General features: G+C 62.7%; 6 pseudogenes; all 6 read left to right on the forward strand.

Annotated features, from left to right (window-relative positions):
* The first annotated feature begins 1,631 nt into the window (after positions 1-1,631).
* LOC142863282 (uncharacterized) lies at positions 1,632-1,750 on the forward strand (annotated as a pseudogene).
* Positions 1,751-5,532: 3,782 nt separating this feature from the next.
* On the forward strand, positions 5,533-5,651 carry LOC142863283 (uncharacterized; annotated as a pseudogene).
* A 3,784-nt stretch (positions 5,652-9,435) lies between these two features.
* LOC142863284 (uncharacterized) lies at positions 9,436-9,554 on the forward strand (annotated as a pseudogene).
* Positions 9,555-13,326: 3,772 nt separating this feature from the next.
* Positions 13,327-13,445, forward strand: LOC142863285 (uncharacterized; annotated as a pseudogene).
* Positions 13,446-17,223: 3,778 nt separating this feature from the next.
* On the forward strand, positions 17,224-17,342 carry LOC142863286 (uncharacterized; annotated as a pseudogene).
* A 3,778-nt stretch (positions 17,343-21,120) lies between these two features.
* LOC142863287 (uncharacterized) lies at positions 21,121-21,239 on the forward strand (annotated as a pseudogene).
* Positions 21,240-22,150: the final 911 nt, after the last annotated feature.

Genomic DNA, 22,150 nt, shown 5'->3' on the forward strand with positions numbered 1-22,150 from the left:
GGGGGGAGGAGGAGGAGGAGGAGGAGGAGGTGGGAAGGGCCGGGGCCTGCAGTCCTGTTCCCGGGGTAGCACGGCAAGTGGCTTCTTCCACAGGCTGCTTGGCCTGGGCTCCCTGCACCTGGGCCTTTGGAGGACCGGCCCTGTGCTTGCCAACACTTCCTGCAGGGACCCAGAGCTGGGAGGTGGCATCTCTCAGCCCTGGGTCGGGCAGAGCCCCAGCGGGCCATGCCCACAACCTCTCTCAGCACCGGTCCCCCAGAAGGCTCCTTTGGGACCAGGATTCTCTTGCGGTGACTCTTTAAGGTCTGGCCCCTGGATGGAGGGGCACCAGGAGTAGAGGAGCAGGAAGGGGAAGGGGGTGGCCATGCGAGGGGACACTTTGAGGCCGAGTCCCAGCTTCAGCCTGATCCTCCTGGGAACCCCGCTCTGAGACAAGGAGCCGGGCTTCGCATTCCCACAGCAGCCAGTCGTGGGCTGAGGACACCTGGGGCGTTGGGAACTCACTGGCTTCTCCTTGGTTTAACGTCTAGAGCTGCTTGTGAATCGCGCCGCCACACACACCCGAGCGCAGGTGTCTTCCGCACAGACTGCGGGCCTCGCTCTTCTGAACGCCGCTAGCTCGCCACCCACCCACGGGTGAACCTGGTCAGGGTGCTTTCTCTAAGGGGCAGACTCTTTTCCGGGCGGGCTACCGGTGTCTCTGTTTGCTCGTTTCTTTCTTCCATTTCGGGAAAGTCTTCCTTGCTGGGTGTGGAAATCTCCTATGCCTTCCCTCGCCTATTCTGTCAGCTTTCAAATTCTCTTTCAGTTGCCACCCTCACAGATGGATTAGGAAACTCTTTCCGGTGCACTCATTAGTGAAATGACCTCCAGGAAGCTGGAATCCAATATCTAATGGCCGATTTTTAGCGAGTCCACACGCCAGGGTGGTCGGGGTCCAATGCAGCCCCGGCCAGGCCCAGGCCCCTTGGACTGGGCCACAGGAGGACACGGAGGAGGGTCCCGGCCCCCACGAAGCGGTGCCGGCAGTTCTCCACGGGCTTGGGCGTTTTCCAGAGGTAGGAGATGGAGGGGACTGATTTCTTCAGCGCCCCCCAAACCACGCCACCCCACCCCACCCATGGGACACATCCCCAGAGAGAGACGCCCCATACACTGGCTGTGCCCCAGCCCTGGCCCGGAGGAATAGGCGGCAGCCCACCCACAGGGCTAGGGGGCGGGCGCAGCTGAAAGGGGTTGTGGGGGAGGGCGGCCCCTGGCTGGGGTCAAAGGGCGAGCGTCCCGCGCGTGCGCAGTCAGCGGCAGGCAGCGACGCGCTGGGGGTGGGCAGCGGGTAGGTGAAGGAGGCCGGGCGAGGAGACGAGGGGGGCTGGGAGGGCTCCACCTTGGCGAGTCCAGCCGTGGAGGCGCATCTTGTGTGGGTGTGAGTGAGTGTGAGTGTGTGTGTGTGTGTGTGTATAGAGAGACAGCCCCCGCCCCGCCCCGCCCCGCCCCGCCCATCACCCCCGTCCCTGGGAGCCCGCGGGACCCGGCCGGGGAACTCAACCGGCCCGGCCCGGCGCGGGAGGCGGCGGCGGGGAAGCCCAGAGAGGCTCGGCTTCTTGAGCGGGGCAGGGGCGCCCTCCGCCGCCGTCTAGGGCCACACCACCCTGAACGCCCCCGATCTCGTCTGGTCTGGGAAGCTAAGCAGGGTCGGGCCCGGTTAGTACTTGGATGGGAGACCGCCTGGGAATACCGGGTGCCACAGGCTGCTGCTTTTTTTTTTTTTTTTTTTTTTTGGCCTCTTGTTCTGTCCCCTTTCTGGGAGCGCGGCGGCGGCCCGGGGTGGGGGTCACCCCCACCCTCAGCGCCCGCGCGGTGCCTGGCGCCCCAGCCCGCACCGTGGGGCCTCCTCTTGTCCCAAGCCCCGACACCGCCGCTACGCGGCAGCATGCGTGGCATCTGGACTGTCAGGTCTCAGACCAAAGGTCTGCTCTGTGGGAACCGACACGCTGGAGGAAACCTTGAGAGTCTGAGAGGGGAGGGAGTTCCAGAAGAAGGCCAGGATGTCATTTTGAGGGAGTATGTGACCAGAACTCGTCCCGTTGCTTTTGGGGTTCTATGGGCTACACGCAGGAATCTTTGGTGGTGGCACCTGATGTTGGGGGATCCGGAGTCACACCCAGACCTGCTCCACAGGCCTCCTTTTACTTTTCTCTTCGGATTCATTATTTTTAAAAAGTGTCTCTTACCTCTAGGATTGCATTTTCTTTTCTCTCTCTCTTCAAGCAGATGATGGGAGTACAAGTATTCAGGTGACATGTGACGCCCTTGCCCCCCTCCCCCCTGCGTTCTTTTTTTTTTTTTTTTTTTTTGAGACAGAGTCTCGTTTTGCTGCCCAGGCTAGAGTGAGTGCCATGGCGTCAGCCTAGCTCACAGCAACCTCAATCTCCGGGCTCAAGCAATCCTGCTGCCTCAGCCTCCCGAGTAGTTGGGACTACAGGCATGCACCACCACGCCCGGCTGTGTTTTTCTATATATATTAGTTGGCCAATTAATTTCTTTCTATTTTTAGTAGAGACGGGGTCTCGCTCTTGCTCAGGCTGGTTTCGAACTCCTGACCTGGAGCAATCCGCCCGCCTCGGCCTCCCAGAGAGCTAGGATTACAGGCGTGAGCCACCGCGCCCGGCCCCCCCTGTGTTCTTATTCATATACCTCTCATGTTGTTCCAGCGTATTGTGGGGGTACCAATGTTAAGGTCGGGTGCCTTGCCCTCTCCAAGCCTCCCCCCTCGGGTCAGAGCTTCAAGTGCGCCCATCCCCCAGTCGGTGCGCACCCACCCCATGCCTAATGGATGTGTATGCCCCTCCCCTCCCCCCACCCGCCCGACACCCACCCGATGAAGGTGATTCCTCTCTGTCCACTTAGGCGTCCATCCGTTCGTACCAATTTGCTGGTGAGCGCGCTCACGTGGTGCTCGTGTGTCCATTCTTGGGATACCTGGCCTACTGGAACGGGTTCCAGCTCTGGCCAGGAGAACACGAGAGGCGCCCTCTCACCGCTGCTCCTCACAGCCGAATGGCACTCCGTGGTGTCCACGCGCCACATTTTATTGATGCACTCCTGGATGGATGGGCACTCGGGTCGCTTCCACGTCTTTGCGATTGTGAATTGTGCCCTAACTGTCACCCTAACCCTTACCCAGCCCGTCTCCTCTGCCCCTGCCTGACGCACTCCTCCCCGGCCAGGCCCGTCACTGTCCTGGGCCCCCGCCTGACCGGCTCCTCCCCGCCCGGCCTGTCACCGTCCTCTGCCCCTGCCTGACATGCTCCTTCCCGCCCGCCCGGCCTCTCACCGTCCTGGGCCCCTGCCTGACCGGCTCCTCCGTCGCCTGGGCCTTCCAAGGGCTTGGTGTGGACGCTGCTTCCAGGAAGCCCACCAGAAACCCGGCAGCAGGGTGGCCGCAGCAGTCTCCAGCAGCCGTCCCTAAGTCGCATGAGTGCGGGGGACGTGCCCCCGCTGTGCCGCGGGGGCCCAGCCTGGTGTCTTCCCTGAGGCCCTGCGGCTGCCGGCTGGGCTGCCGCTCCCCGCAAGGGGAGAGCCGCGGAGGTGGGGACCGCCTCCTGATGGGGACGTACACGCAGCTCTCCACGCAGCTCTCCACGTCGGATTCCGGGGCTCTCTGTCCTGCCCGAAGGCCCAGCTGGCCTGCGGGTCCTTAGAGTGGCAAAAACATCCGAAAACTGAGATTGAGGGTCCGGTGGGTGTCTGCACTTTTGTGCTGGGCACCCCAGGGAGGCCCGGGGGCTGGCTGGACAACGTGGTCTGCTGGGCGGGGGGGTTGGAGGAGCAACTGATGCCCTTTGCACTTTGGGTAGCAAGAGTCTGAGGTGTCTCTGAGCCCTGTGCCCTGTGGGGGGGGGCGGGGGGGGAGGAGGAGGAGGAGGTGGGAAGGGCCGGGGCCTGCAGTCCTGTTCCCGGGGTAGCACGGCAAGTGGCTTCTTCCACAGGCTGCTTGGCCTGGGCTCCCTGCACCTGGGCCTTTGGAGGACCGGCCCTGTGCTTGCCAACACTTCCTGCAGGGACCCAGAGCTGGGAGGTGGCATCTCTCAGCCCTGGGTCGGGCAGAGCCCCAGCGGGCCATGCCCACAACCTCTCTCAGCACCGGTCCCCCAGAAGGCTCCTTTGGGACCAGGATTCTCTTGCGGTGACTCTTTAAGGTCTGGCCCCTGGATGGAGGGGCACCAGGAGTAGAGGAGCAGGAAGGGGAAGGGGGTGGCCATGCGAGGGGACACTTTGAGGCCGAGTCCCAGCTTCAGCCTGATCCTCCTGGGAACCCCGCTCTGAGACAAGGAGCCGGGCTTCGCATTCCCACAGCAGCCAGTCGTGGGCTGAGGACACCTGGGGCGTTGGGAACTCCCTGGCTTCTCCTTGGTTTAACGTCTAGAGCTGCTTGTGAATCGCGCCGCCACACACACCCGAGCGCAGGTGTCTTCCGCACAGACTGCGGGCCTCGCTCTTCTGAACGCCGCTAGCTCGCCACCCACCCACGGGTGAACCTGGTCAGGGTGCTTTCTCTAAGGGGCAGACTCTTTTCCGGGCGGGCTACCGGTGTCTCTGTTTGCTCGTTTCTTTCTTCCATTTCGGGAAAGTCTTCCTTGCTGGGTGTGGAAATCTCCTATGCCTTCCCTCGCCTATTCTGTCAGCTTTCAAATTCTCTTTCAGTTGCCACCCTCACAGATGGATTAGGAAACTCTTTCCGGTGCACTCATTATTGAAATGACCTCCAGGAAGCTGGAATCCAATATCTAATGGCCGATTTTTAGCGAGTCCACACGCCAGGGTGGTCGGGGTCCAATGCAGCCCCGGCCAGGCCCAGGCCCCTTGGACTGGGCCACAGGAGGACACGGAGGAGGGTCCCGGCCCCCACGAAGCGGTGCCGGCAGTTCTCCACGGGCTTGGGCGTTTTCCAGAGGTAGCAGATGGAGGGGACTGATTTCTTCAGCGCCCCCCAAACCACGCCACCCCACCCCACCCATGGGACACATCCCCAGAGAGAGACGCCCCATACACTGGCTGTGCCCCAGCCCTGGCCCGGGGGAATAGGCGGCAGCCCACCCACAGGGCTAGGGGGCGGGCGCAGCTGAAAGGGGTTGTGGGGGAGGGCGGCCCCTGGCTGGGGTCAAAGGGCGAGCGTCCCGCGCGTGCGCAGTCAGCGGCAGGCAGCGACGCGCTGGGGGTGGGCAGCGGGTAGGTGAAGGAGGCCGGGCGAGGAGACGAGGGGGGCTGGGAGGGCTCCACCTTGGCGAGTCCAGCCGTGGAGGCGCATCTTGTGTGGGTGTGAGTGAGTGTGAGTGTGTGTGTGTGTGTGTGTATAGAGAGACAGCCCCCGCCCCGCCCCGCCCCGCCCCGCCCCGCCCATCACCCCCGTCCCTGGGAGCCCGCGGGACCCGGCCGGGGAACTCAACCGGCCCGGCCCGGCGCGGGAGGCGGCGGCGGGGAAGCCCAGAGAGGCTCGGCTTCTTGAGCGGGGCAGGGGCGCCCTCCGCCGCCGTCTAGGGCCACACCACCCTGAACGCCCCCGATCTCGTCTGGTCTGGGAAGCTAAGCAGGGTCGGGCCCGGTTAGTACTTGGATGGGAGACCGCCTGGGAATACCGGGTGCCACAGGCTGCTGCTTTTTTTTTTTTTTTTTTTTTTTTGGCCTCTTGTTCTGTCCCCTTTCTGGGAGCGCGGCGGCGGCCCGGGGTGGGGGTCACCCCCACCCTCAGCGCCCGCGCGGTGCCTGGCGCCCCAGCCCGCACCGTGGGGCCTCCTCTTGTCCCAAGCCCCGACACCGCCGCTACGCGGCAGCATGCGTGGCATCTGGACTGTCAGGTCTCAGACCAAAGGTCTGCTCTGTGGGAACCGACACGCTGGAGGAAACCTTGAGAGTCTGAGAGGGGAGGGAGTTCCAGAAGAAGGCCAGGATGTCATTTTGAGGGAGTATGTGACCAGAACTCGTCCCGTTGCTTTTGGGGTTCTATGGGCTACACGCAGGAATCTTTGGTGGTGGCACCTGATGTTGGGGGATCCGGAGTCACACCCAGACCTGCTCCACAGGCCTCCTTTTACTTTTCTCTTCGGATTCATTATTTTTAAAAAGTGTCTCTTACCTCTAGGATTGCATTTTCTTTTCTCTCTCTCTTCAAGCAGATGATGGGAGTACAAGTATTCAGGTGACATGTGACGCCCTTGCCCCCCTCCCCCCTGCGTTCTTTTTTTTTTTTTTTTTTTTTTGAGACAGAGTCTCGTTTTGCTGCCCAGGCTAGAGTGAGTGCCATGGCGTCAGCCTAGCTCACAGCAACCTCAATCTCCGGGCTCAAGCAATCCTGCTGCCTCAGCCTCCCGAGTAGTTGGGACTACAGGCATGCACCACCACGCCCGGCTGTGTTTTTCTATATATATTAGTTGGCCAATTAATTTCTTTCTATTTTTAGTAGAGACGGGGTCTCGCTCTTGCTCAGGCTGGTTTCGAACTCCTGACCTGGAGCAATCCGCCCGCCTCGGCCTCCCAGAGAGCTAGGATTACAGGCGTGAGCCACCGCGCCCGGCCCCCCCTGTGTTCTTATTCATATACCTCTCATGTTGTTCCAGCGTATTGTGGGGGTACCAATGTTAAGGTCGGGTGCCTTGCCCTCTCCAAGCCTCCCCCCTCGGGTCAGAGCTTCAAGTGCGCCCATCCCCCAGTCGGTGCGCACCCACCCCATGCCTAATGGATGTGTATGCCCCTCCCCTCCCCCCACCCGCCCGACACCCACCCGATGAAGGTGATTCCTCTCTGTCCACTTAGGCGTCCATCCGTTCGTACCAATTTGCTGGTGAGCGCGCTCACGTGGTGCTCGTGTGTCCATTCTTGGGATACCTGGCCTACTGGAACGGGTTCCAGCTCTGGCCAGGAGAACACGAGAGGCGCCCTCTCACCGCTGCTCCTCACAGCCGAATGGCACTCCGTGGTGTCCACGCGCCACATTTTATTGATGCACTCCTGGATGGATGGGCACTCGGGTCGCTTCCACGTCTTTGCGATTGTGAATTGTGCCCTAACTGTCACCCTAACCCTTACCCAGCCCGTCTCCTCTGCCCCTGCCTGACGCACTCCTCCCCGGCCAGGCCCGTCACTGTCCTGGGCCCCCGCCTGACCGGCTCCTCCCCGCCCGGCCTGTCACCGTCCTCTGCCCCTGCCTGACATGCTCCTTCCCGCCCGCCCGGCCTCTCACCGTCCTGGGCCCCTGCCTGACCGGCTCCTCCGTCGCCTGGGCCTTCCAAGGGCTTGGTGTGGACGCTGCTTCCAGGAAGCCCACCAGAAACCCGGCAGCAGGGTGGCCGCAGCAGTCTCCAGCAGCCGTCCCTAAGTCGCATGAGTGCGGGGGACGTGCCCCCGCTGTGCCGCGGGGGCCCAGCCTGGTGTCTTCCCTGAGGCCCTGCGGCTGCCGGCTGGGCTGCCGCTCCCCGCAAGGGGAGAGCCGCGGAGGTGGGGACCGCCTCCTGATGGGGACGTACACGCAGCTCTCCACGCAGCTCTCCACGTCGGATTCCGGGGCTCTCTGTCCTGCCCGAAGGCCCAGCTGGCCTGCGGGTCCTTAGAGTGGCAAAAACATCCGAAAACTGAGATTGAGGGTCCGGTGGGTGTCTGCACTTTTGTGCTGGGCACCCCAGGGAGGCCCGGGGGCTGGCTGGACAACGTGGTCTGCTGGGCGGGGGGGTTGGAGGAGCAACTGATGCCCTTTGCACTTTGGGTAGCAAGAGTCTGAGGTGTCTCTGAGCCCTGTGCCCTGTGGGGGGGGGCGGGGGGGGAGGAGGAGGAGGAGGTGGGAAGGGCCGGGGCCTGCAGTCCTGTTCCCGGGGTAGCACGGCAAGTGGCTTCTTCCACAGGCTGCTTGGCCTGGGCTCCCTGCACCTGGGCCTTTGGAGGACCGGCCCTGTGCTTGCCAACACTTCCTGCAGGGACCCAGAGCTGGGAGGTGGCATCTCTCAGCCCTGGGTCGGGCAGAGCCCCAGCGGGCCATGCCCACAACCTCTCTCAGCACCGGTCCCCCAGAAGGCTCCTTTGGGACCAGGATTCTCTTGCGGTGACTCTTTAAGGTCTGGCCCCTGGATGGAGGGGCACCAGGAGTAGAGGAGCAGGAAGGGGAAGGGGGTGGCCATGCGAGGGGACACTTTGAGGCCGAGTCCCAGCTTCAGCCTGATCCTCCTGGGAACCCCGCTCTGAGACAAGGAGCCGGGCTTCGCATTCCCACAGCAGCCAGTCGTGGGCTGAGGACACCTGGGGCGTTGGGAACTCACTGGCTTCTCCTTGGTTTAACGTCTAGAGCTGCTTGTGAATCGCGCCGCCACACACACCCGAGCGCAGGTGTCTTCCGCACAGACTGCGGGCCTCGCTCTTCTGAACGCCGCTAGCTCGCCACCCACCCACGGGTGAACCTGGTCAGGGTGCTTTCTCTAAGGGGCAGACTCTTTTCCGGGCGGGCTACCGGTGTCTCTGTTTGCTCGTTTCTTTCTTCCATTTCGGGAAAGTCTTCCTTGCTGGGTGTGGAAATCTCCTATGCCTTCCCTCGCCTATTCTGTCAGCTTTCAAATTCTCTTTCAGTTGCCACCCTCACAGATGGATTAGGAAACTCTTTCCGGTGCACTCATTAGTGAAATGACCTCCAGGAAGCTGGAATCCAATATCTAATGGCCGATTTTTAGCGAGTCCACACGCCAGGGTGGTCGGGGTCCAATGCAGCCCCGGCCAGGCCCAGGCCCCTTGGACTGGGCCACAGGAGGACACGGAGGAGGGTCCCGGCCCCCACGAAGCGGTGCCGGCAGTTCTCCACGGGCTTGGGCGTTTTCCAGAGGTAGCAGATGGAGGGGACTGATTTCTTCAGCGCCCCCCAAACCACGCCACCCCACCCCACCCATGGGACACATCCCCAGAGAGAGACGCCCCATACACTGGCTGTGCCCCAGCCCTGGCCCGGGGGAATAGGCGGCAGCCCACCCACAGGGCTAGGGGGCGGGCGCAGCTGAAAGGGGTTGTGGGGGAGGGCGGCCCCTGGCTGGGGTCAAAGGGCGAGCGTCCCGCGCGTGCGCAGTCAGCGGCAGGCAGCGACGCGCTGGGGGTGGGCAGCGGGTAGGTGAAGGAGGCCGGGCGAGGAGACGAGGGGGGCTGGGAGGGCTCCACCTTGGCGAGTCCAGCCGTGGAGGCGCATCTTGTGTGGGTGTGAGTGAGTGTGAGTGTGTGTGTGTGTGTGTGTATAGAGAGACAGCCCCCGCCCCGCCCCGCCCCGCCCCGCCCCGCCCATCACCCCCGTCCCTGGGAGCCCGCGGGACCCGGCCGGGGAACTCAACCGGCCCGGCCCGGCGCGGGAGGCGGCGGCGGGGAAGCCCAGAGAGGCTCGGCTTCTTGAGCGGGGCAGGGGCGCCCTCCGCCGCCGTCTAGGGCCACACCACCCTGAACGCCCCCGATCTCGTCTGGTCTGGGAAGCTAAGCAGGGTCGGGCCCGGTTAGTACTTGGATGGGAGACCGCCTGGGAATACCGGGTGCCACAGGCTGCTGCTTTTTTTTTTTTTTTTTTTTTTTTGGCCTCTTGTTCTGTCCCCTTTCTGGGAGCGCGGCGGCGGCCCGGGGTGGGGGTCACCCCCACCCTCAGCGCCCGCGCGGTGCCTGGCGCCCCAGCCCGCACCGTGGGGCCTCCTCTTGTCCCAAGCCCCGACACCGCCGCTACGCGGCAGCATGCGTGGCATCTGGACTGTCAGGTCTCAGACCAAAGGTCTGCTCTGTGGGAACCGACACGCTGGAGGAAACCTTGAGAGTCTGAGAGGGGAGGGAGTTCCAGAAGAAGGCCAGGATGTCATTTTGAGGGAGTATGTGACCAGAACTCGTCCCGTTGCTTTTGGGGTTCTATGGGCTACACGCAGGAATCTTTGGTGGTGGCACCTGATGTTGGGGGATCCGGAGTCACACCCAGACCTGCTCCACAGGCCTCCTTTTACTTTTCTCTTCGGATTCATTATTTTTAAAAAGTGTCTCTTACCTCTAGGATTGCATTTTCTTTTCTCTCTCTCTTCAAGCAGATGATGGGAGTACAAGTATTCAGGTGACATGTGACGCCCTTGCCCCCCTCCCCCCTGCGTTCTTTTTTTTTTTTTTTTTTTTTTGAGACAGAGTCTCGTTTTGCTGCCCAGGCTAGAGTGAGTGCCATGGCGTCAGCCTAGCTCACAGCAACCTCAATCTCCGGGCTCAAGCAATCCTGCTGCCTCAGCCTCCCGAGTAGTTGGGACTACAGGCATGCACCACCACGCCCGGCTGTGTTTTTCTATATATATTAGTTGGCCAATTAATTTCTTTCTATTTTTAGTAGAGACGGGGTCTCGCTCTTGCTCAGGCTGGTTTCGAACTCCTGACCTGGAGCAATCCGCCCGCCTCGGCCTCCCAGAGAGCTAGGATTACAGGCGTGAGCCACCGCTCCCGGCCCCCCCTGTGTTCTTATTCATATACCTCTCATGTTGTTCCAGCGTATTGTGGGGGTACCAATGTTAAGGTCGGGTGCCTTGCCCTCTCCAAGCCTCCCCCCTCGGGTCAGAGCTTCAAGTGCGCCCATCCCCCAGTCGGTGCGCACCCACCCCATGCCTAATGGATGTGTATGCCCCTCCCCTCCCCCCACCCGCCCGACACCCACCCGATGAAGGTGATTCCTCTCTGTCCACTTAGGCGTCCATCCGTTCGTACCAATTTGCTGGTGAGCGCGCTCACGTGGTGCTCGTGTGTCCATTCTTGGGATACCTGGCCTACTGGAACGGGTTCCAGCTCTGGCCAGGAGAACACGAGAGGCGCCCTCTCACCGCTGCTCCTCACAGCCGAATGGCACTCCGTGGTGTCCACGCGCCACATTTTATTGATGCACTCCTGGATGGATGGGCACTCGGGTCGCTTCCACGTCTTTGCGATTGTGAATTGTGCCCTAACTGTCACCCTAACCCTTACCCAGCCCGTCTCCTCTGCCCCTGCCTGACGCACTCCTCCCCGGCCAGGCCCGTCACTGTCCTGGGCCCCCGCCTGACCGGCTCCTCCCCGCCCGGCCTGTCACCGTCCTCTGCCCCTGCCTGACATGCTCCTTCCCGCCCGCCCGGCCTCTCACCGTCCTGGGCCCCTGCCTGACCGGCTCCTCCGTCGCCTGGGCCTTCCAAGGGCTTGGTGTGGACGCTGCTTCCAGGAAGCCCACCAGAAACCCGGCAGCAGGGTGGCCGCAGCAGTCTCCAGCAGCCGTCCCTAAGTCGCGTGAGTGCGGGGGACGTGCCCCCGCTGTGCCGCGGGGGCCCAGCCTGGTGTCTTCCCTGAGGCCCTGCGGCTGCCGGCTGGGCTGCCGCTCCCCGCAAGGGGAGAGCCGCGGAGGTGGGGACCGCCTCCTGATGGGGACGTACACGCAGCTCTCCACGTCGGATTCCGGGGCTCTCTGTCCTGCCCGAAGGCCCAGCTGGCCTGCGGGTCCTTAGAGTGGCAAAAACATCCGAAAACTGAGATTGAGGGTCCGGTGGGTGTCTGCACTTTTGTGCTGGGCACCCCAGGGAGGCCCGGGGGCTGGCTGGACAACGTGGTCTGCTGGGCGGGGGGGTTGGAGGAGCAACTGATGCCCTTTGCACTTTGGGTAGCAAGAGTCTGAGGTGTCTCTGAGCCCTGTGCCCTGTGGGGGGGGGCGGGGGGGGAGGAGGAGGAGGAGGTGGGAAGGGCCGGGGCCTGCAGTCCTGTTCCCGGGGTAGCACGGCAAGTGGCTTCTTCCACAGGCTGCTTGGCCTGGGCTCCCTGCACCTGGGCCTTTGGAGGACCGGCCCTGTGCTTGCCAACACTTCCTGCAGGGACCCAGAGCTGGGAGGTGGCATCTCTCAGCCCTGGGTCGGGCAGAGCCCCAGCGGGCCATGCCCACAACCTCTCTCAGCACCGGTCCCCCAGAAGGCTCCTTTGGGACCAGGATTCTCTTGCGGTGACTCTTTAAGGTCTGGCCCCTGGATGGAGGGGCACCAGGAGTAGAGGAGCAGGAAGGGGAAGGGGGTGGCCATGCGAGGGGACACTTTGAGGCCGAGTCCCAGCTTCAGCCTGATCCTCCTGGGAACCCCGCTCTGAGACAAGGAGCCGGGCTTCGCATTCCCACAGCAGCCAGTCGTGGGCTGAGGACACCTGGGGCGTTGGGAACTCACTGGCTTCTCCTTGGTTTAACGTCTAGAGCTGCTTGTGAATCGCGCCGCCACACACACCCGAGCGCAGGTGTCTTCCGCACAGACTGCGGGCCTCGCTCTTCTGAACGCCGCTAGCTCGCCACCCACCCACGGGTGAACCTGGTCAGGGTGCTTTCTCTAAGGGGCAGACTCTTTTCCGGGCGGGCTACCGGTGTCTCTGTTTGCTCGTTTCTTTCTTCCATTTCGGGAAAGTCTTCCTTGCTGGGTGTGGAAATCTCCTATGCCTTCCCTCGCCTATTCTGTCAGCTTTCAAATTCTCTTTCAGTTGCCACCCTCACAGATGGATTAGGAAACTCTTTCCGGTGCACTCATTAGTGAAATGACCTCCAGGAAGCTGGAATCCAATATCTAATGGCCGATTTTTAGCGAGTCCACACGCCAGGGTGGTCGGGGTCCAATGCAGCCCCGGCCAGGCCCAGGCCCCTTGGACTGGGCCACAGGAGGACACGGAGGAGGGTCCCGGCCCCCACGAAGCGGTGCCGGCAGTTCTCCACGGGCTTGGGCGTTTTCCAGAGGTAGCAGATGGAGGGGACTGATTTCTTCAGCGCCCCCCAAACCACGCCACCCCACCCCACCCATGGGACACATCCCCAGAGAGAGACGCCCCATACACTGGCTGTGCCCCAGCCCTGGCCCGGGGGAATAGGCGGCAGCCCACCCACAGGGCTAGGGGGCGGGCGCAGCTGAAAGGGGTTGTGGGGGAGGGCGGCCCCTGGCTGGGGTCAAAGGGCGAGCGTCCCGCGCGTGCGCAGTCAGCGGCAGGCAGCGACGCGCTGGGGGTGGGCAGCGGGTAGGTGAAGGAGGCCGGGCGAGGAGACGAGGGGGGCTGGGAGGGCTCCACCTTGGCGAGTCCAGCCGTGGAGGCGCATCTTGTGTGGGTGTGAGTGAGTGTGAGTGTGTGTGTGTGTGTGTGTATAGAGAGACAGCCCCCGCCCCGCCCCGCCCCGCCCCGCCCCGCCCATCACCCCCGTCCCTGGGAGCCCGCGGGACCCGGCCGGGGAACTCAACCGGCCCGGCCCGGCGCGGGAGGCGGCGGCGGGGAAGCCCAGAGAGGCTCGGCTTCTTGAGCGGGGCAGGGGCGCCCTCCGCCGCCGTCTAGGGCCACACCACCCTGAACGCCCCCGATCTCGTCTGGTCTGGGAAGCTAAGCAGGGTCGGGCCCGGTTAGTACTTGGATGGGAGACCGCCTGGGAATACCGGGTGCCACAGGCTGCTGCTTTTTTTTTTTTTTTTTTTTTTTGGCCTCTTGTTCTGTCCCCTTTCTGGGAGCGCGGCGGCGGCCCGGGGTGGGGGTCACCCCCACCCTCAGCGCCCGCGCGGTGCCTGGCGCCCCAGCCCGCACCGTGGGGCCTCCTCTTGTCCCAAGCCCCGACACCGCCGCTACGCGGCAGCATGCGTGGCATCTGGACTGTCAGGTCTCAGACCAAAGGTCTGCTCTGTGGGAACCGACACGCTGGAGGAAACCTTGAGAGTCTGAGAGGGGAGGGAGTTCCAGAAGAAGGCCAGGATGTCATTTTGAGGGAGTATGTGACCAGAACTCGTCCCGTTGCTTTTGGGGTTCTATGGGCTACACGCAGGAATCTTTGGTGGTGGCACCTGATGTTGGGGGATCCGGAGTCACACCCAGACCTGCTCCACAGGCCTCCTTTTACTTTTCTCTTCGGATTCATTATTTTTAAAAAGTGTCTCTTACCTCTAGGATTGCATTTTCTTTTCTCTCTCTCTTCAAGCAGATGATGGGAGTACAAGTATTCAGGTGACATGTGACGCCCTTGCCCCCCTCCCCCCTGCGTTCTTTTTTTTTTTTTTTTTTTTTTTTGAGACAGAGTCTCGTTTTGCTGCCCAGGCTAGAGTGAGTGCCATGGCGTCAGCCTAGCTCACAGCAACCTCAATCTCCGGGCTCAAGCAATCCTGCTGCCTCAGCCTCCCGAGTAGTTGGGACTACAGGCATGCACCACCACGCCCGGCTGTGTTTTTCTATATATATTAGTTGGCCAATTAATTTCTTTCTATTTTTAGTAGAGACGGGGTCTCGCTCTTGCTCAGGCTGGTTTCGAACTCCTGACCTGGAGCAATCCGCCCGCCTCGGCCTCCCAGAGAGCTAGGATTACAGGCGTGAGCCACCGCTCCCGGCCCCCCCTGTGTTCTTATTCATATACCTCTCATGTTGTTCCAGCGTATTGTGGGGGTACCAATGTTAAGGTCGGGTGCCTTGCCCTCTCCAAGCCTCCCCCCTCGGGTCAGAGCTTCAAGTGCGCCCATCCCCCAGTCGGTGCGCACCCACCCCATGCCTAATGGATGTGTATGCCCCTCCCCTCCCCCCACCCGCCCGACACCCACCCGATGAAGGTGATTCCTCTCTGTCCACTTAGGCGTCCATCCGTTCGTACCAATTTGCTGGTGAGCGCGCTCACGTGGTGCTCGTGTGTCCATTCTTGGGATACCTGGCCTACTGGAACGGGTTCCAGCTCTGGCCAGGAGAACACGAGAGGCGCCCTCTCACCGCTGCTCCTCACAGCCGAATGGCACTCCGTGGTGTCCACGCGCCACATTTTATTGATGCACTCCTGGATGGATGGGCACTCGGGTCGCTTCCACGTCTTTGCGATTGTGAATTGTGCCCTAACTGTCACCCTAACCCTTACCCAGCCCGTCTCCTCTGCCCCTGCCTGACGCACTCCTCCCCGGCCAGGCCCGTCACTGTCCTGGGCCCCCGCCTGACCGGCTCCTCCCCGCCCGGCCTGTCACCGTCCTCTGCCCCTGCCTGACATGCTCCTTCCCGCCCGCCCGGCCTCTCACCGTCCTGGGCCCCTGCCTGACCGGCTCCTCCGTCGCCTGGGCCTTCCAAGGGCTTGGTGTGGACGCTGCTTCCAGGAAGCCCACCAGAAACCCGGCAGCAGGGTGGCCGCAGCAGTCTCCAGCAGCCGTCCCTAAGTCGCGTGAGTGCGGGGGACGTGCCCCCGCTGTGCCGCGGGGGCCCAGCCTGGTGTCTTCCCTGAGGCCCTGCGGCTGCCGGCTGGGCTGCCGCTCCCCGCAAGGGGAGAGCCGCGGAGGTGGGGACCGCCTCCTGATGGGGACGTACACGCAGCTCTCCACGTCGGATTCCGGGGCTCTCTGTCCTGCCCGAAGGCCCAGCTGGCCTGCGGGTCCTTAGAGTGGCAAAAACATCCGAAAACTGAGATTGAGGGTCCGGTGGGTGTCTGCACTTTTGTGCTGGGCACCCCAGGGAGGCCCGGGGGCTGGCTGGACAACGTGGTCTGCTGGGCGGGGGGGTTGGAGGAGCAACTGATGCCCTTTGCACTTTGGGTAGCAAGAGTCTGAGGTGTCTCTGAGCCCTGTGCCCTGTGGGGGGGGGCGGGGGGGGGAGGAGGAGGAGGAGGAGGAGGAGGTGGGAAGGGCCGGGGCCTGCAGTCCTGTTCCCGGGGTAGCACGGCAAGTGGCTTCTTCCACAGGCTGCTTGGCCTGGGCTCCCTGCACCTGGGCCTTTGGAGGACCGGCCCTGTGCTTGCCAACACTTCCTGCAGGGACCCAGAGCTGGGAGGTGGCATCTCTCAGCCCTGGGTCGGGCAGAGCCCCAGCGGGCCATGCCCACAACCTCTCTCAGCACCGGTCCCCCAGAAGGCTCCTTTGGGACCAGGATTCTCTTGCGGTGACTCTTTAAGGTCTGGCCCCTGGATGGAGGGGCACCAGGAGTAGAGGAGCAGGAAGGGGAAGGGGGTGGCCATGCGAGGGGACACTTTGAGGCCGAGTCCCAGCTTCAGCCTGATCCTCCTGGGAACCCCGCTCTGAGACAAGGAGCCGGGCTTCGCATTCCCACAGCAGCCAGTCGTGGGCTGAGGACACCTGGGGCGTTGGGAACTCACTGGCTTCTCCTTGGTTTAACGTCTAGAGCTGCTTGTGAATCGCGCCGCCACACACACCCGAGCGCAGGTGTCTTCCGCACAGACTGCGGGCCTCGCTCTTCTGAACGCCGCTAGCTCGCCACCCACCCACGGGTGAACCTGGTCAGGGTGCTTTCTCTAAGGGGCAGACTCTTTTCCGGGCGGGCTACCGGTGTCTCTGTTTGCTCGTTTCTTTCTTCCATTTCGGGAAAGTCTTCCTTGCTGGGTGTGGAAATCTCCTATGCCTTCCCTCGCCTATTCTGTCAGCTTTCAAATTCTCTTTCAGTTGCCACCCTCACAGATGGATTAGGAAACTCTTTCCGGTGCACTCATTAGTGAAATGACCTCCAGGAAGCTGGAATCCAATATCTAATGGCCGATTTTTAGCGAGTCCACACGCCAGGGTGGTCGGGGTCCAATGCAGCCCCGGCCAGGCCCAGGCCCCTTGGACTGGGCCACAGGAGGACACGGAGGAGGGTCCCGGCCCCCACGAAGCGGTGCCGGCAGTTCTCCACGGGCTTGGGCGTTTTCCAGAGGTAGGAGATGGAGGGGACTGATTTCTTCAGCGCCCCCCAAACCACGCCACCCCACCCCACCCATGGGACACATCCCCAGAGAGAGACGCCCCATACACTGGCTGTGCCCCAGCCCTGGCCCGGGGGAATAGGCGGCAGCCCACCCACAGGGCTAGGGGGCGGGCGCAGCTGAAAGGGGTTGTGGGGGAGGGCGGCCCCTGGCTGGGGTCAAAGGGCGAGCGTCCCGCGCGTGCGCAGTCAGCGGCAGGCAGCGACGCGCTGGGGGTGGGCAGCGGGTAGGTGAAGGAGGCCGGGCGAGGAGACGAGGGGGGCTGGGAGGGCTCCACCTTGGCGAGTCCAGCCGTGGAGGCGCATCTTGTGTGGGTGTGAGTGAGTGTGAGTGTGTGTGTGTGTGTGTGTATAGAGAGACAGCCCCCGCCCCGCCCCGCCCCGCCCCGCCCATCACCCCCGTCCCTGGGAGCCCGCGGGACCCGGCCGGGGAACTCAACCGGCCCGGCCCGGCGCGGGAGGCGGCGGCGGGGAAGCCCAGAGAGGCTCGGCTTCTTGAGCGGGGCAGGGGCGCCCTCCGCCGCCGTCTAGGGCCACACCACCCTGAACGCCCCCGATCTCGTCTGGTCTGGGAAGCTAAGCAGGGTCGGGCCCGGTTAGTACTTGGATGGGAGACCGCCTGGGAATACCGGGTGCCACAGGCTGCTGCTTTTTTTTTTTTTTTTTTTTTTTTGGCCTCTTGTTCTGTCCCCTTTCTGGGAGCGCGGCGGCGGCCCGGGGTGGGGGTCACCCCCACCCTCAGCGCCCGCGCGGTGCCTGGCGCCCCAGCCCGCACCGTGGGGCCTCCTCTTGTCCCAAGCCCCGACACCGCCGCTACGCGGCAGCATGCGTGGCATCTGGACTGTCAGGTCTCAGACCAAAGGTCTGCTCTGTGGGAACCGACACGCTGGAGGAAACCTTGAGAGTCTGAGAGGGGAGGGAGTTCCAGAAGAAGGCCAGGATGTCATTTTGAGGGAGTATGTGACCAGAACTCGTCCCGTTGCTTTTGGGGTTCTATGGGCTACACGCAGGAATCTTTGGTGGTGGCACCTGATGTTGGGGGATCCGGAGTCACACCCAGACCTGCTCCACAGGCCTCCTTTTACTTTTCTCTTCGGATTCATTATTTTTAAAAAGTGTCTCTTACCTCTAGGATTGCATTTTCTTTTCTCTCTCTCTTCAAGCAGATGATGGGAGTACAAGTATTCAGGTGACATGTGACGCCCTTGCCCCCCTCCCCCCTGCGTTCTTTTTTTTTTTTTTTTTTTTTGAGACAGAGTCTCGTTTTGCTGCCCAGGCTAGAGTGAGTGCCATGGCGTCAGCCTAGCTCACAGCAACCTCAATCTCCGGGCTCAAGCAATCCTGCTGCCTCAGCCTCCCGAGTAGTTGGGACTACAGGCATGCACCACCACGCCCGGCTGTGTTTTTCTATATATATTAGTTGGCCAATTAATTTCTTTCTATTTTTAGTAGAGACGGGGTCTCGCTCTTGCTCAGGCTGGTTTCGAACTCCTGACCTGGAGCAATCCGCCCGCCTCGGCCTCCCAGAGAGCTAGGATTACAGGCGTGAGCCACCGCGCCCGGCCCCCCCTGTGTTCTTATTCATATACCTCTCATGTTGTTCCAGCGTATTGTGGGGGTACCAATGTTAAGGTCGGGTGCCTTGCCCTCTCCAAGCCTCCCCCCTCGGGTCAGAGCTTCAAGTGCGCCCATCCCCCAGTCGGTGCGCACCCACCCCATGCCTAATGGATGTGTATGCCCCTCCCCTCCCCCCACCCGCCCGACACCCACCCGATGAAGGTGATTCCTCTCTGTCCACTTAGGCGTCCATCCGTTCGTACCAATTTGCTGGTGAGCGCGCTCACGTGGTGCTCGTGTGTCCATTCTTGGGATACCTGGCCTACTGGAACGGGTTCCAGCTCTGGCCAGGAGAACACGAGAGGCGCCCTCTCACCGCTGCTCCTCACAGCCGAATGGCACTCCGTGGTGTCCACGCGCCACATTTTATTGATGCACTCCTGGATGGATGGGCACTCGGGTCGCTTCCACGTCTTTGCGATTGTGAATTGTGCCCTAACTGTCACCCTAACCCTTACCCAGCCCGTCTCCTCTGCCCCTGCCTGACGCACTCCTCCCCGGCCAGGCCCGTCACTGTCCTGGGCCCCCGCCTGACCGGCTCCTCCCCGCCCGGCCTGTCACCGTCCTCTGCCCCTGCCTGACATGCTCCTTCCCGCCCGCCCGGCCTCTCACCGTCCTGGGCCCCTGCCTGACCGGCTCCTCCGTCGCCTGGGCCTTCCAAGGGCTTGGTGTGGACGCTGCTTCCAGGAAGCCCACCAGAAACCCGGCAGCAGGGTGGCCGCAGCAGTCTCCAGCAGCCGTCCCTAAGTCGCGTGAGTGCGGGGGACGTGCCCCCGCTGTGCCGCGGGGGCCCAGCCTGGTGTCTTCCCTGAGGCCCTGCGGCTGCCGGCTGGGCTGCCGCTCCCCGCAAGGGGAGAGCCGCGGAGGTGGGGACCGCCTCCTGATGGGGACGTACACGCAGCTCTCCACGTCGGATTCCGGGGCTCTCTGTCCTGCCCGAAGGCCCAGCTGGCCTGCGGGTCCTTAGAGTGGCAAAAACATCCGAAAACTGAGATTGAGGGTCCGGTGGGTGTCTGCACTTTTGTGCTGGGCACCCCAGGGAGGCCCGGGGGCTGGCTGGACAACGTGGTCTGCTGGGCGGGGGGGTTGGAGGAGCAACTGATGCCCTTTGCACTTTGGGTAGCAAGAGTCTGAGGTGTCTCTGAGCCCTGTGCCCTGTGGGGGGGGGCGGGGGGGGGAGGAGGAGGAGGAGGAGGAGGAGGTGGGAAGGGCCGGGGCCTGCAGTCCTGTTCCCGGGGTAGCACGGCAAGTGGCTTCTTCCACAGGCTGCTTGGCCTGGGCTCCCTGCACCTGGGCCTTTGGAGGACCGGCCCTGTGCTTGCCAACACTTCCTGCAGGGACCCAGAGCTGGGAGGTGGCATCTCTCAGCCCTGGGTCGGGCAGAGCCCCAGCGGGCCATGCCCACAACCTCTCTCAGCACCGGTCCCCCAGAAGGCTCCTTTGGGACCAGGATTCTCTTGCGGTGACTCTTTAAGGTCTGGCCCCTGGATGGAGGGGCACCAGGAGTAGAGGAGCAGGAAGGGGAAGGGGGTGGCCATGCGAGGGGACACTTTGAGGCCGAGTCCCAGCTTCAGCCTGATCCTCCTGGGAACCCCGCTCTGAGACAAGGAGCCGGGCTTCGCATTCCCACAGCAGCCAGTCGTGGGCTGAGGACACCTGGGGCGTTGGGAACTCACTGGCTTCTCCTTGGTTTAACGTCTAGAGCTGCTTGTGAATCGCGCCGCCACACACACCCGAGCGCAGGTGTCTTCCGCACAGACTGCGGGCCTCGCTCTTCTGAACGCCGCTAGCTCGCCACCCACCCACGGGTGAACCTGGTCAGGGTGCTTTCTCTAAGGGGCAGACTCTTTTCCGGGCGGGCTACCGGTGTCTCTGTTTGCTCGTTTCTTTCTTCCATTTCGGGAAAGTCTTCCTTGCTGGGTGTGGAAATCTCCTATGCCTTCCCTCGCCTATTCTGTCAGCTTTCAAATTCTCTTTCAGTTGCCACCCTCACAGATGGATTAGGAAACTCTTTCCGGTGCACTCATTAGTGAAATGACCTCCAGGAAGCTGGAATCCAATATCTAATGGCCGATTTTTAGCGAGTCCACACGCCAGGGTGGTCGGGGTCCAATGCAGCCCCGGCCAGGCCCAGGCCCCTTGGACTGGGCCACAGGAGGACACGGAGGAGGGTCCCGGCCCCCACGAAGCGGTGCCGGCAGTTCTCCACGGGCTTGGGCGTTTTCCAGAGGTAGGAGATGGAGGGGACTGATTTCTTCAGCGCCCCCCAAACCACGCCACCCCACCCCACCCATGGGACACATCCCCAGAGAGAGACGCCCCATACACTGGCTGTGCCCCAGCCCTGGCCCGGAGGAATAGGCGGCAGCCCACCCACAGGGCTAGGGGGCGGGCGCAGCTGAAAGGGGTTGTGGGGGAGGGCGGCCCCTGGCTGGGGTCAAAGGGCGAGCGTCCCGCGCGTGCGCAGTCAGCGGCAGGCAGCGACGCGCTGGGGGTGGGCAGCGGGTAGGTGAAGGAGGCCGGGCGAGGAGACGAGGGGGGCTGGGAGGGCTCCACCTTGGCGAGTCCAGCCGTGGAGGCGCATCTTGTGTGGGTGTGAGTGAGTGTGAGTGTGTGTGTGTGTGTGTGTGTATAGAGAGACAGCCCCCGCCCCGCCCCGCCCCGCCCCGCCCATCACCCCCGTCCCTGGGAGCCCGCGGGACCCGGCCGGGGAACTCAACCGGCCCGGCCCGGCGCGGGAGGCGGCGGCGGGGAAGCCCAGAGAGGCTCGGCTTCTTGAGCGGGGCAGGGGCGCCCTCCGCCGCCGTCTAGGGCCACACCACCCTGAACGCCCCCGATCTCGTCTGGTCTGGGAAGCTAAGCAGGGTCGGGCCCGGTTAGTACTTGGATGGGAGACCGCCTGGGAATACCGGGTGCCACAGGCTGCTGCTTTTTTTTTTTTTTTTTTTTTTTTGGCCTCTTGTTCTGTCCCCTTTCTGGGAGCGCGGCGGCGGCCCGGGGTGGGGGTCACCCCCACCCTCAGCGCCCGCGCGGTGCCTGGCGCCCCAGCCCGCACCGTGGGGCCTCCTCTTGTCCCAAGCCCCGACACCGCCGCTACGCGGCAGCATGCGTGGCATCTGGACTGTCAGGTCTCAGACCAAAGGTCTGCTCTGTGGGAACCGACACGCTGGAGGAAACCTTGAGAGTCTGAGAGGGGAGGGAGTTCCAGAAGAAGGCCAGGATGTCATTTTGAGGGAGTATGTGACCAGAACTCGTCCCGTTGCTTTTGGGGTTCTATGGGCTACACGCAGGAATCTTTGGTGGTGGCACCTGATGTTGGGGGATCCGGAGTCACACCCAGACCTGCTCCACAGGCCTCCTTTTACTTTTCTCTTCGGATTCATTATTTTTAAAAAGTGTCTCTTACCTCTAGGATTGCATTTTCTTTTCTCTCTCTCTTCAAGCAGATGATGGGAGTACAAGTATTCAGGTGACATGTGACGCCCTTGCCCCCCTCCCCCCTGCGTTCTTTTTTTTTTTTTTTTTTTTTGAGACAGAGTCTCGTTTTGCTGCCCAGGCTAGAGTGAGTGCCATGGCGTCAGCCTAGCTCACAGCAACCTCAATCTCCGGGCTCAAGCAATCCTGCTGCCTCAGCCTCCCGAGTAGTTGGGACTACAGGCATGCACCACCACGCCCGGCTGTGTTTTTCTATATATATTAGTTGGCCAATTAATTTCTTTCTATTTTTAGTAGAGACGGGGTCTCGCTCTTGCTCAGGCTGGTTTCGAACTCCTGACCTGGAGCAATCCGCCCGCCTCGGCCTCCCAGAGAGCTAGGATTACAGGCGTGAGCCACC

This window comes from Microcebus murinus, chromosome 21 (genome assembly GCF_040939455.1).
Source record: "Microcebus murinus isolate Inina chromosome 21, M.murinus_Inina_mat1.0, whole genome shotgun sequence".
Taxonomy (NCBI): domain Eukaryota; kingdom Metazoa; phylum Chordata; class Mammalia; order Primates; family Cheirogaleidae; genus Microcebus; species Microcebus murinus.